At 34.7% G+C, this 9,395-nt stretch overlaps 1 pseudogene across 1 annotated transcript; it reads left to right on the top strand.

Annotated features, from left to right (window-relative positions):
- The first annotated feature begins 810 nt into the window (after nucleotides 1-810).
- Nucleotides 811-5,212, top strand: LOC143622486 (hydroxyproline O-galactosyltransferase GALT2-like; annotated as a pseudogene). The gene is made up of 7 exons (XR_013151717.1): nucleotides 811-1,820; nucleotides 3,035-3,262; nucleotides 3,342-3,632; nucleotides 3,724-3,852; nucleotides 3,939-4,112; nucleotides 4,585-4,692; nucleotides 4,781-5,212. The product of XR_013151717.1 is annotated as a hydroxyproline O-galactosyltransferase GALT2-like (transcript).
- Nucleotides 5,213-9,395: the final 4,183 nt, after the last annotated feature.

Raw genomic sequence — 9,395 nt, 5'->3', positions numbered from 1 at the left:
ATTTCTCTCTCCACCATATAATTTACACTCACAACCAATTAAAACGCACCCTATAGTTTTCCAATTCCCCTCACATAATTACAGGGATGAGTTGAGAATGCTCTTAGAATCAAATATAAACAGTTTATAATAAACATATGTATACTTAGAGTAATTATTATAACTCAATAGTTTTTTTAACTATAGTAGTTGTTATTACTTTACTTCATTTTTTTAGTGCTATTATTCTAGTTGGATATTGACAATAAAAGATTTGAGATAAAACTTGTGCAACTGTTGTTAGTTTGAATCCTTAGCCCACCCCGATTTTCGCCTCTATGTGTGTTACATCAAAAAGTTATGCTTTTGTGGTGCCACAATAACTATTAAGTGACAGCCGACGACATGGTTTCTCGGGAAACATCCAAGCCAAACTCTGAAAGTCACAGTGAACCCTCTTAAGAAAACATAGTCTAATCCAACCAGAATGAAACAACGAGACTCTTCAAAATTAAAGAGTAAGATTACCTAATACACAAAGAAAAAAAAATCATCTTCCAAAAAAATTAAAAAATTATACTAGTTATTTATACGCTAAACGGGTTAATTTCATTCTACCCAATCTCACCCAACACAAATATAATGAATTAACAAAAGGCGCGTTCATGTTATTTTTGTTTAGAATTTTAATTATTACTATTGAAATCATTATATTCTTGACAAAGTGGCTCCACCTGCCCTAAATAAATCACACATTCACATTTACATTCATATTCATATTTACTCTCGATCTATTTCATTTCTTCGCATTCGATTGCAAGCAGGTAATTAACATCACCTTCATTTTCTCGTCAAATTAGGTCACACCGATTCCTGTCCGTTGATATTATAATAATTATTATTATCAACTAGTCAACTGAAATTAGGTCATGATATTGATTTAGTCTCCAAATTAGGGCTCAATATGTTCGATATTATTATCACTTGATTGACAATGAAGCGGTCCAGGAGTGAGGTTTTCGGTTTACGCAAGGTCAAAGTTAAACTGCCTCATATTCTCTTAGCTTTAGCTGCATTGTATCTAGATTTCGTTTGCTTCGAGTTTCCTGCGTATTTCGACACACCGGCTACTAGTTCTGATAATAATAATAATGATAATGAGCCAGTAGCTAAGTTTCAGTTAGAAGTCAGTAAACCGTCATTGCGGTCTGCGTATCATGATGAAATTAGTGAAGTATATGATGATGATGGTGATGGTGATGGTTTACCGCCGATTGATATTAGATATGGAAGGTTAACTGGTAATATTTTAAGGCAGAGGCATAGGGCTAGGGTAATGACAGGGTTGGAGAGAATGGCGGATGAAGCGTGGAGTTTAGGGTTGAAGGCGTGGGAGGAGGTTCGGGATTATAAAGAGAAGGATAGTGTGTTGAGTTCTGTGCTTGAAGGGAAGCAGGAGCAGTGTCCGCCATGGGTGTCGGTTAGTGGTGAGGAGTTGACGAAAGGGGATAGGATTATGTTTCTTCCGTGTGGTCTTGCTGCAGGGTCTTCTGTTACGGTGGTGGGGACGCCTCTGTTTGCTCATGAGGAGTATGTTCCGCAGCTTGCGAAGACGAAGGCGGGGAATCCGGTGGGTTTGGTTTCTCAGTTTAAGGTTGAGTTGCAGGGGCTGATGTCGGTGGTTGCGGAGGATCCGCCGAAGATTTTGCATCTGAATCCTAGGTTGAGAGGTGATTGGAGCCATCAACCGGTTATTGAACACAACACGTGTTATAGGATGCAATGGGGTGGAGCTCAGAGGTGTGATGGTTTGCCATCAAAAGGCGATGATGACATGCTTGGTAAGCTTATTGTTATGGTTTATAAATTGATTAAAGAAACTGTAATGCATCAGGATGATTGACATGTTTACTATGCTTTATTTTCTCATTATATTTGCATTCTTTTTGTGTCAAGTTAGTTATTTTGCATTTGATTTTTTGAGTTAGAAAATTGTGATGATTTCTTAAGTTTAGCTAAACAGGCATTGCTTAAACTTTTTCTGATTTCTGTGACCAAGTTACAGGATACATGTGTAAATTGTGATATAGGAATTGAATTATAAGCCTAGTAACTTATTTTAGTGAACGGATTAGAGGATGCATAGTTGCATACTGCAAAACTGTCATTCTGTGAACAAATTAGAGGATGCGTGGTTCTAACTTCTAAGACTTCTTATCAATTAGGGATTATCTTATGATTTATAGAGTTATAGGTAGTAGATTGCTTATGATTATAAAGTTATGGAAAAACAAGAGTAGGGGTACAAATGAGCTAAGCTCGTCTCTATTCGAGCTCTATTTCAAAAGCTCTAATGGCTTGTGAGTATTTTCAAGCTCAAGCTTGGCTCGCTTATTATATATTAATTAGTTTGTATACATTTATAATTACTTTTTATAAATGCTTCAAATTATAATTTTTACATAGAACATAATATATATTATTTAGTTATTTTGATCATAATTTTATACATAGTAGTAGTTATTATTTAAAAACCTTTGCTAATGACCGAGTGAAAAATGAAAAACGTCCGCTAACGCCCAGGGGAGAAGATCTTTTTTAGATCAGCAACGAATGATATATTATATAAATATGTATTATACAAATATATATTATATAAATAACAGGCTTGTGAGCCGGCTCGAGTTCGATAAGTGAAGCTCAGCCTTGAGATTGTTTGTTAAACAAACTTCTTTCTAGGCTCGAGTTCGGGTCTCACCTGAGCTTGTTTAATGGCTTAGTTCGAGTTTTTATTGAGCCAATCTAGAGTAGCTTCCGAGCGGCTTGGCTCGTTTACACCCCTAAACAAGAAATATCTTGTTTGATGGCGTACGGGTGGACATGAATTCGGTTAATTTTACGTTATTTAAATGGCCTTTCAGACACTCATGCACTGATAATCAAAATTCAGATTTGGTTCATGTCACTGGTTAGTTACTTTTTTATTTGAGGCTGATTTACATGAATCATTTTTGCTTCGTTTTCATTTAGTTATCTAATGTAATACATTTGCCAGTTGATGGATTTCCAAGATGTGAAAAATGGATGCGTAACGATGTTGATTCAAAAGAATCGCGAACATCATCATGGTTCAAACGATTTATAGGACGGGCCCAGAAACCAGAAGTGACATGGCCGTTTCCTTTTGTGGAGGGCAAATTGTTTGTTAACCATACGTGCCGGCGTGGACGGATACCATATAAATGTCGGAGGCCGCCACGTCACCTCCTTTCCATATCGTACAGTATGTCACTCGCTTATTTAGCCAATTGATGCAAGCATACACAATATTTTCTTAAATGTATTATATATCTTTGATATAGGGTTATACACTTGAAGATGCAACAGGACTAGCAATTAAAGGGGATGTAGATGTGCACTCGGTTTTTGCCACGTCACTCCCGCCTTCTCATCCGAGCTTCTCGCCACAAAGGGTAATAGAAATGTCAGAAAAGTGGAAAGCTAAACCTTTGCCACGTCATCCCATACGGGTTTTTGTTGGGATTTTGTCAGCTACAAATCACTTTGCTGAGCGTATGGCTATTAGGAAAACATGGATGCAATCTTCAGCAATTAAGTCCTCAGATGTAGTCGTTCGCTTTTTTGTTGCACTGGTGTGAAATTATTAATATTTGATTTATTGTTATTATTTATTGATTTTTTTTTTATTTTTTTTTTCTTATAAAAGTAATATTTAAAATGCAGTCTCCAAGGAAGGAGCAAAATGCAGTTTTGAAAAAGGAAGCTGCTTACTTTGGTGATATTGTTGTATTAACATTTATGGACCATTATGAGCTTGTGGTGCTTAAAACTATAGCCATCTGCGAATACGCGGTGATTATTATGTAACCTTTTTTTTTCTAATTTCTAGTTAGCCTTAATGATAAATTTATTTACCATCCAATCACTTGCAAATGCAGGTTCAAAATGTGAGTGCTTCATATGTGATGAAATGTGATGATGATACTTTTGCGAGGGTGGATACTATTTTGAAAGAACTCGATAAGTTGCCACAGCATCAGTCTGTTTATATGGGGAATCTTAATCTCTTTCATAGGCCTCTCAGACATGGCAAATGGGCTGTTAGTTTTGAGGTACGATAAAGTTCAATCATGATTTTTTTGAGAAAAAACAATGTACTCGTTTCTTCTTTTTTTGGTATCCGTTAGGGGTGTAAAATGTTCTGAGCCTAAACTTGACTAAGCTTTAGCTCGGTTCCTAAGTAGTTTTTCAAGCCTGAGCTCTGCTCGGGCTCATCTCGTTTATTTTTTATTATATGCATTAATAATTATTTATTATAAACTATAATTATAGTTTTTTAATATAACATAATATCTACTATTTTGAGCTTGGGTTCGTTTGTTAAGCAAGCTTATCTTTAGGCTAGGGCTCGAGTTCATTTAAGGCTTTTAGCGAACCAATCTTGAGTAGCTAACGACAGCTTTGTTCGTTTACACCCCTAGACAATGGTTAGTTCTAAATATTACAATAAAAATCAAGTAAAATGGTATGAATAATTTCAATTTTGCTTAATTTGAACCGGGGTTTTGCATATTAATATTGCAGGAATGGCCCGAATTGGTATATCCACCTTACGCAAACGGACCGGGTTATATAATTTCCAGTGACATTGCCAGATTCGTCGTATCCCGACACACAAAAAGAAATCTCAGGGTCCATTACACATCCTTCTCTCTAAACACCTTTATATATTTTTAAGCTTCAACTGTTTTCTTGACCTGTTTTCTTGACCTGTTTGCAGATATTTAAAATGGAAGATGTGAGCATGGGAATGTGGGTAGAGCAGTTCAACAAGACGAGCCCGGTTCAATACTCTCACCATGTTAAGTTCTGTCAATACGGGTGTGTGGATAATTATTACACCGCACATTATCAATCACCGAGACAAATGGTTTGTTTATGGGATAATTTAGCAAGAGGACGGCCTAGTTGCTGCAATTTTAGATGATAAAAATGTTGGCCGTTGATGTGTGCTGGATCGGGTTTTCGATTCATGTGCCGTGATTTTGTTGTGAAAACACTTATGTAGAATGGACTTGTGGATTATTATTGGCATGGTCTTGAAGATGAACCATCTTTGGGCCAATGGGTTGAGTATGTGCCCTTGAAATGGAGATTGGAAATTTGTATAGAACTAATCAAATTGTGATCTCGTTTACACGGATAGTAGGCTGTTTTATGCATTAATGTTCATGATATTTTTCGGTTATTGTTATGTTAAGTAGCTCGTGGCTCACTTGTAGGGGCTTGTACAAATTAGCGTGTTAGAAACGATTTAGCTCAGACTCTCGGATTTCTTGTATACATATACATTTACATCATTTTCAAAAGGAAGTTGAATAGTTTACTGGAAAGAGTACACATGCTTAGCAATATCTTAGGACAAATAAAAATTTAATACACAGATTATGTATAAGAACTTGATAAGCTAAGTTTTGAGCTTACATTTGAAATTTATATAATGTTACTAGCTTTAACCCGCGTGTTATGCGGGTTACTTTTAGTTTTTTATTTTAATAATTGTTTTATTTATTTATTTATTGTTTATGTATATTTTTCATGTAGGATTTGTTTATGTATTAAACTTAAAGGTTACATGAACTTATAAAATATCTTATATTTATTAGCTGTAGTTAAAGTATAGTTTGTTTTGTTTTTTGTTTATATCTCAAACTAGGTTATGTACCCGTGTCTTACATGGGTTGGACAACTTAAATTTTATAAGTAATAACTTTTGATAAATAAAGTTGAGTAATACATTAAGTAGGTACGAAGTTAAATTATAACTACTATTCACAAACTTAAACATAAGTCATAAATCTCTAAATACTTCTTTCGATACAACATTAGATAATAAACTAAAAATATGGTAGCAACTAAAGTAAAATAGTATTATGAGAACATAAACGGTACAATAGAAACAATACGAACCAACCATCAATAGAAGAAAGCGTTTGATTAGTTGAAGAATGTATAGTAAAGAGAATCGATAAGGTTTTGATCGACAAAATATGGATAGAAAGAAGGATATCACGGTTACAAGTGAAAAGAAGGCGGGTCGGGTTCAATTAAAGATCCACGTGTTTTTATCAATGAACCAGTTGAATAATGAAAATGTTCAGTTTATAAAAATGTTTTATAAATAAACCTAACGTTTTTTGAAAATATAAAATACGTTTTGTAAAAGCAATTAGAGAAATCATTAAATAAAAAATATATAAAAAGAACTTTAAAAAGTATGTATGATTAATGTATAATTAATAGGAGAGAGAGGCGGGAAGAAAAAATAAGAATGCATAAAAGAATGACATGTGACATTAAAAACTTTTATTTATTATATAGTATAGATAGGTCTCATTGGTCTAGTAGTTAACGTGACTCAACATTTTTTTATTTAAGATGTGAATTTTCGTCTTAATATACATGGATGCATGAAGAAATTTATATGGTTTGTGTTATTTTCGTTTGTATTGAGTTGTTACGGTTCATTGATGATGTAGAACGTATATGTTGTTAATTGGATCACCAAAAATGGGCTCTCATTTGTTTGTCAACTAATGTCGCCAAACATTTTGTTTTTTGTTATTTAAAATATTTATTTTGTGCTTGATAGTGAATTGAACTTTTAATAAATTGATGTATATGAATTTCTATAGGCCAATTCTAGTTCCACGTTTATATGAAATGGGTACATCATGTGTTATCATTTCATTTTTGAGTGAATTATTAATTTATTATATTTTTTCTAGTATGATGTTTAGTTTGTGATTTTCTTATTATTTTGTATGTATTTGTTGTATTTATAGATTTAGTAGTTTAGTTATTGTTGTGTATTAAAAGAACATTTAATTTGTTAATTAGTTTTTGTTCTTATCAAATATAATAGAAGTTACATCAGTTTATGAATTATATTAACGAAAATTTAGGATCATATGTAAAAACTAAGTTTTTAAAATTTTATTTTTTATTAATAATGTATATGTTTTTAATATTTTATACATAAATTTTTGTATTATGAAGTTTTGTAGATTGATGTGTGGGTAGAAATATGTGTATTAAGTGTGTAAAGTCGTGTGTTTTGATTAGTTATATATTGTGAACACGATTACTTTGAGTGCGTTTGTGGTTACAGGTGTGTGGAGCTTAACGGAGCTTAAAGAAGCTAATTTGGAGCATTCATGATGGAGTGGAAATGAAAGTAATGATCTATGAGATGATAGAGAATTGAAGTACGAAGACGTGGCCGCAAACGGGGAGGAAAAAAGAGTTGAAATGAATATTTTATGAAGCAAACAGTGTATTGGCCTAGCAGAGACCATAAAGCAGAGTTCAGAAACCGTAAGCTACGGTGGCCAGACCGTAGCTTACGGTCTGGTCTGACGGAAAAAGAGATTTTGGCGATTTTCTTTTATATTTAAAGCCCAAAAACCCTAAAGTCGAAACCATTCAATATTATTCAGTATTGGGACTTCTTGGAGGCCATCATACATCATCTTAACACCTCTCAATCACTAAATCATCCATGGTTTCATCCTTCCAATCCATATTCGAGTCAATAATGATGCAGAGGTAAAGCTAAACCACTTGTGACCACTTCAGGTGTAGGGTTTGCATATGAACTGATTATTTTTATGAACATTACATGTATTGGGATTTAGTTTTGATTAATCTTTTGGTTGATTGAATCTATATGTTTATTGGAATTGATTAAACAGTTATGTTTTTGAGACTTTCATTTATCATCAATTATTTGGTTTGTGTTCATCAACATTTAGGATTAAGTTCTTATCGCCATTGAACCATTTACCATTAATCATTGATAGATGCTAAGTTTTATATTAATGAACTGGTAATTAAGTAGACCGTGTTCAGTTTTGCCAGTTCTTCGGATTAAGTTCTGTGAATCATCATAACCAAACTATTGTATCTAGTAATTATTTATCTATTCTAATACACGAATAATGTCTATGTGATTTCCCGATTTGTATAAATTATTGTTAGTCAGTTTATTGTATATCCTGAACCTGAAGTGTGGTCACTATTTTCATATTATTATTTTACAAACTACTTTTAAACCGCTTGACATCGTTTGTTCGCTTAGTTAATTAGTTATTAAATATTGAACTTGATTAGCACTTTCCACTGATTCCCTGTGGATTCGACACCTTACTTGCCCTAGCTAGTAAAGGTTTTATAAATGTTTTTGATTGACCTTTCGACATCGATAAAAATGGCACCGTTGTCGGGGAATCAACGCTCAAAGTGCTAGTTTAGCTTAGTTTTTAGTTTAGTTTTTACTTATTTCTTCGTTGATTTTACGCGGGGTGTTAGTGTTTTTGTCTGTGCAGGTAACTTTACAAGTTGATGCAGACGAGATATTCCCGTGAGAAAGAGCCGCTCCAGTTTGACCCCGAAATCGAGAAAACAGCAAGACGAAACCGAGCAACTCAGAAACCCATACTCAACCAAATACCTGAAATCATTACACCAAAAGAAGAGAATATGAGTACCCGAAACAGAAGAGACCCGAATATTTTCCCACCAAACAACCAAGAACAACCAATCCCACAAAACCAAAATGTTAACCGTGATAGAAACTACAATGTGTTCAACCAAAGAGATGTTAACTGTAATCACAGGTGGCGGTTTAACGTGGATGACAACTTGTCAATCAGACCCGCTCCTGTAAACAGTCAAAGACACGATGATTTGAGAGAGGGAAGATCCGAGGTTAATCGTGCTCGTGCACGAGTGGAAAATTGGCGGATAGGGGACGACCTTGGTTTCGAATATGAGGATGAGGAGGAATTTAGAGATGGACAGGGGAGTCGACATCAGCAACAAGATCCCCGTGATAACCAAGAAATTCGACAGAATCATCCAGAAAATCAACATAGAGATCGAGAACCGAGACGCCAACAAGATCGTGAACCATAGGCACCGTATTACGAGTTTAATGATGGAGTGCCGAGAGCATATGTCCCACCATCAGTCAGAGGAGTTCAAAGTCATTTCATTCCACAAGTGGCCACAAACCCTCTACCAATCATTATCCCGGTCAGAAATGGAAGGACTTTTTCAGTGAGGCAGGGCAGTATGACAGGATTACCTACATTTAATGGGAAGGCTACAGAAGAACCGTAGCTGCACTTGAGTGATTTTAACTCAGTATGTGCACTCATCTCAAGAGGTAAAGATGGTGGTTTTCCAGTTCAGTTTGAAAGATGCAGCGAAACAATGGTTCCTATCTTTGCCATCGGCTAGTATTTTCACTTGGGGAGACTTGGCACAACAGTTTTTAGACGAGTATTATACTCCACAGAGGCGAACAACATTTGAAACTTTCATCAGATCAC

This window comes from Bidens hawaiensis, unplaced genomic scaffold (genome assembly GCF_021521415.1).
Source record: "Bidens hawaiensis isolate Kalapana, Puna unplaced genomic scaffold, B.hawaiensis_p1.1 tig00000326_1, whole genome shotgun sequence".
NCBI lineage: Eukaryota > Viridiplantae > Streptophyta > Magnoliopsida > Asterales > Asteraceae > Bidens > Bidens hawaiensis.
The sequence above is the reverse complement of the archived record's forward strand: the minus strand, read 5'-3'. Positions and strand labels throughout refer to the sequence as shown.